We start from the raw sequence: 6,000 nt of genomic DNA, 5'->3' as shown, positions 1-6,000 counted from the left end.
TTCAAATTGACCTTCTATCATGTGGTAATTATGACATTTAAAACTTGATAACACTGTTGTTGGAGCTTTCAGTCATTGTATATTTTTTTGTTACATTGTAATTTTGAACAGGTATGTTTATGTATTTTCATGTTTTGCACTAGTGCGCCTTGAGATTTTAATTTTCAAATGGATTCACGTCTTATAAACCCTATATACATGTATTATTATTGTTATTATTATATGTTTTGTACTAGATATGAAACCTTTATTTCAACTTTTGATGAATATGATAGATATATAATTAATATGTGCATCTACATTGTCACTTTGCTTTCCAAGAAGCAATCCAAAAAGCAAAGCGATACTGTAGATTTTTATCAAAGCTCAACTTTGAATAGATGATTTTTTACCCCACTGTTTATGGAAATGATTATTGCAGGGTTATATTATAGTAATGGTAGTGCAGTTATGTGCAGACTTAGTGATTAATTGGTAGTAAATTTGCTTCAATTTCATTTCAGATATCATTAAGCTATCACAACATGTCAGTATCAGCATGTTCAATTCCTACTTTTGCTTTTTCTTTCATGAATACCCGAACACTGAATAGTTTATTTGGGGGTTGGTGTATAATGGTTATAGAGGGTTCAGTTCATGTGAGTATTGCTTTAGTGTATATCAATGATGTACATAAATCTAAAAATGAACTCTCTGTGCAACATGCTTGATATAGACAACATGAAACTGAAACTTAGAAAGTTTTCAGTACTTATGATTTTATGACAATATGATTATATTATGGGGTATTGCTGATATATGGAATTTAATTTGTAATCAACATCACACCATTTTCAATGAGAAATGATGAAAGATGTTTTGCATTTCCTTTTAAAATGTATATGACATTTTAATTGCTTGCCTTAAATGTGGAGTACTTGTACATCAATAAATACAAGAAGATACATGTATTTCTCATGCAAAAATGTGTTTCATTGTTCATATCAAAATATGTTTATGTTGCTCCAACTGAGTTTGTGGCAGATGCTTTATTTCTTAACTGGAAACCAGTCTTTGTCATTCCATTCTACATTATTTTATTCTAAAGATTTACCGGTAATCCATTGGTCCCGATTGTAATATAAGAGTTCCAAGTAATTCACCATTTACATCATCCATCATCTGTGTCTCTGTATGTTTGTCAGTCTGTCTCTTTCCCTCCATCTCTCTCTCTCCCTCGATCTCTTTCTCCCTCTCTCTCTCTCTCTCTCTCTCTCATCTCTCCCTCCATCTCTCTCTCTCTCTCTCTCCCGTTCATCTTACGCACAATTACATGATCATATCACAGACACCAAATTCAACATTTTTCAACCATTTTTATTTTCCATCTTCAACTTACATGTAGATTACATATCTTGGCAAAGCACATGATACAATACATCATTTGTAAAGGTTTTCTTTTTTATTCTTAATCTTTAAAAGCAACATTCAATGACAAAAAGACAGCACTTTGAGAACAATTTCTTTCCAAATTTGTCCAGTTTGCAGCTCAGTTATCCAACTAATCAAACAATGCAGGTAATCACTAATGAACTACAAGTATAGATAAAACAGTGTCGATTCGAGCAAAAAAACAAGAAAAAGATAACTCACAGTGAAATATAGATGTCATATCAATCTTGCTTTAGAGTATCTATTCAGATCTTCATTAATACAGCGGCATTTTTGTATGAAAGCTACAACTGTTTTTGAGTGGTGATACAGACCATTTGGAGACACCATAGATTGTGAATTCAATCCATTTAGAAAACAGAACCATGATGTGCGTCTAATTGTGCAATACTGAAGAACATGATGTGTACTGTGCAGCAAATGTGTCACATAAGTAGATGAAAGCTCATTTAACTAAATTTTTGTGTAAACATCCAACATCGTTCAAAACACTGATGACCACTTGGTTATATCATAGGGTATCAAAGTTTGACGTCACACTGGCCAAGCAGCCAAGGTCGCTGGTTCAAAACAATTTGAGCTTTAAAATGGTGTGGTGATCACACCAACCCCAAACACTGAATTTACCCTGCTCCAGCCCGTTGCTTGACTGACTTTGAGGTGAACCTCATGTACAGGCTTTGTTATTTAGAACCAGTAACCTGGGCGATGAGTAAATATGACGTTAGCACTTCAGTATTCTACAACATGTTCAAAACTCCATCCTCTTAGAGTTGAATGGTAATGCCCTATAGTGAAATACTATGAAGGATAAGCAATATTGTCTTTCAATATTGTCTTTCAATATTGTCTTTCAATTTGTCTTTCAATTTGTAAACAATAACAATCAGAATCACAGGTATTTGCTCCATCTACCACATATGGAAGATTTTTAGTTTTCGTCCTCATGTATAATTGTGTACGAACTTGGGTTTGAAACATACATGTACCTGTAATCCAAGAAATATACCATCAAATGGATTAAAATCAGACATAAAGGATAATCCTAGAACTATAGGATAATCCCATCTGAGATACATTATGAGGCATCGTACCAAAAGCTCCTTTCCTACACCACAATTCTGAGGAAAATGATAAGCAATGAAAATAACACTTTAGTTGGCAGATCACTGAAACAGTGTACTCATGATAAATATTGATTTCAAAGATTTGCTGTCAATGTTTATGATGCATTCCTTTAAACTATCCTCATTAAAAGTTACCTTAATCTCAGGTCTTTTCATGCAACCTGATAGACAGATCAATTACACTCAAGAACATTGAACGAAATGTAGAAGCTTTATACCTCCCATTTATCTTGTTTTAGTTGATTGTTCTGATGAAGTTCAGAATCCTCATCTATTATTCACAAACGCACTATATGGAAGTAGTGAGTTTTGTATTACCTCTGTCTCTTTAGTTCTGCTAAAAAATGTTTAATAAATAAAATAAAATAAATTATTTTTTAAGTCATGTGTTATGTTATGTGACTGGCAAGAAGACATAGTAAGAGTTGATCTTTCTATTGTTAAAACATTCTTTTCTATTGTTATAACTATTCAATCACATGGATGAAAAGCGAATGAACCACAGACTCGTGAACATTTATACCAGAGAAAATCTGTCAACAAAATTGATCAAACAATTGTTTACATATTGTAGACTACGTACAAATCATGATTCATGAACATTTTCCCCATGAAGGGAGAAATGAAACACTTGATTGTATTTATCTGATTTATTGAGGAAATAATGGACACTATACATCTACCGTTTCTTTGGATTGCTACATACATTCCTGACATCAAAGATGACTACATCATTAAAAAGTCTACTGGCTAAGACAAGAATATTTCATGAAACTTGAGCTAATAATAATGATACTAATAAGTTGAAAAAGGACTCAATTACTGACTGGCAAGTATACAAAACAAGAAATGTTACAGCACCTTTCACAACAAAACAAGCTTAACAATATACAATAAGAATATTACTCATGTTTGCAAAGAGAAGCACAAAATGTCACAATCGAATGAATACAGTATAGTACGACATAATTCAAAAAAAGCATGAAAGCAGCTCCTCAAAATCAAGACTGCTTCTCAGAATTTATCAAGATTTAACATGCGCATATCCAAACTGGGCTGACTGAATGAATCAGTTTTTCTCTTAAATATCTTTACAACCTAAAATATAATTAATTTTTTTATAAAAGTAGTCTAGGAAAAAGAAGCATAGTAGAAAGGTATCAGAATAAATGATCATTTTAAAGATGAAATAATTTCATGTGAAAGTTTGAAAAGTTGTCATCGTTTCATTCTAGGGATACTTCACTTCACGTTTGATTTCAGTCATCTTCTTGGCATTAATCTTGCTTCTAGGGTTTACATCAAGAACATTAAAACATCTTTGATTCCATACAGACTTCTGTATACCAAATTGTTTGCTGTATTACCAGTCTTCAGAAGGACCAAATGTACTAGATTTGAAGATTATGAGAACCCTTCAACTAAATTTCTTGAGGAGTGAGGATTCAAACCTTGTTTTCTAACCGCATTAATAAAAAATATTTAAAAAAAACACAAGGTGATCACATTAAAAATGCCCATTGAGAAAGGACAATATTATCCTTATTTACATGCTATTCTGCTTGCTTCAACCCAGTTTGGAATTCAAGAAGAAATACCATGACATACATGATGTAAATCCAATGTTTGGTGAGTGGTAGCAACAGGAGGGTTAAATACAAGGTAGTTTTTGTTTCCATGAAAACAACTTGCACAAATATGCTCAGCCACAAATAATATAAACATCTAATAATGTGGCTCCCTGCGAGGTAAGCTACAAAATTTAAGAATTCATAACTTTACTTTTTTTACTTTGCTGTTATGTACAAACAAGTAAATGCATTTTACTGCTTTTTTAAAACTAGCTTTACACATTTCCTTATTTTACATATCATACATACAGAGTTAAAACAGATGTTTTTGTCCAAGAACATCCTAGTATACACAACATATCTTTGTATTTCATAAAGAATTTTGATGAAAATAAAATAAAATAATAATACTGTTTCACATACATGTAGAATCATATTTTTTTTTTAAAGTATATTAATCTTTGAATGTAGTTTGTTTGAAAAAGAATATTATTTTGAGTTTGTTTTGGAAGCTAACTTTAATGATTCATTTCTATTTGACTTAGAAAATATATTCCCGCTATTGAATAACTCACAAAGGAGGTATATATATCTGCATGTCAGACAATTCTTTGTGGGAGGCTAGCAGCTATTTCAAAATATTCCAATCAGTTGAAAAAATAATGAGACAAAATTCCTTTTCAATGTAATTAACTCTGAAATAAGCATGTGTCTTCCCAAACTCACATTTTTTAAACACACTATTTCATACATAAAATATACTATATATTAAATGTATTTGATATATATTACATGTATATATAACAATATATAATACATGTAATACATACATTGCATACAATATATCATACACTTAGCTGTAATAGTATCATACAAAATATACAATATTATATACTGTATCAAATCATGCTTTTACAGCATTATGTTAAGAGTGCTAATGAACTTGCTGATAACCAAACCACCTTTTTATATGAATCTTAGACGAGTGATTTATTATTTAATGCATCTTAAAAACATTGTTAAGACTTAAAACGAGTGAGAGCCGTAAAACTCAATAAAAATTAGGTAACTCTGTACTACAATGCTTTTAAAATGATAATTGGGTGCCCTGTAAAACAAAGAATATATATATATATATATATATATATATTTATATATCAATACCTATAATGTTAAAGGTGTCTACCATGTGGTATATGCAAGAAATTGTTTACTGCACTTTGTGTTTCAAAACACAAGCCTACATTTACTTGTTAGTAGATAGTGTTGTCTTCAGTATCAACGATTTAAATAATTAAAAATATAATGCATCTGTTTGTTTGAATGTTCTCACATATATATACCTTAACTAAAGGAATACATGAAATATTTTGTCTTTTCTCTTTCGTTGCTGGGATGAGTTCTATTTGTTATGTAAATATTACCACCAAAACTTTTGTAATGAAAAAACGTTCTTTATGTATAGAACAGTATTTTCTGAAAACATACTTTTGGGGTAAAAATATTCATTTCCCTGAATGTAAAGTCATACATACACAAAGCCATTTCAAGAAACTCATGAATGACTTCTGTAAGGTGATGACATCCTTATGGTTATATGGGAATATGAAATAAAAAAACAGAGACAAGAAGAAAAATTGAAAGAAACATACAAGGTAACCAGTACTTTTTCCTTTACAAAAAGAAGGAGAGATAAGACAAACAGCAAGGGAGATCCCCCCCCCGACCCAGAAAAAGATTACAAGAAGATAATACAAAGATGTTCATGCTCATGAGCTCTTTGCCTTTTGACTTTAAGTAGAAAATGACTAATATTATAATTACCAATAACCCTGCCAGTTGCCAAAAGGCCTACTGTCAAATTGACTAGG

The sequence above is a fragment of the Strongylocentrotus purpuratus genome, unplaced genomic scaffold (assembly GCF_000002235.5).
Source record: "Strongylocentrotus purpuratus isolate Spur 01 unplaced genomic scaffold, Spur_5.0 spur5_scaffold_7, whole genome shotgun sequence".
NCBI lineage: Eukaryota > Metazoa > Echinodermata > Echinoidea > Camarodonta > Strongylocentrotidae > Strongylocentrotus > Strongylocentrotus purpuratus.
Note: the sequence above shows the minus strand (reverse complement) of the source record.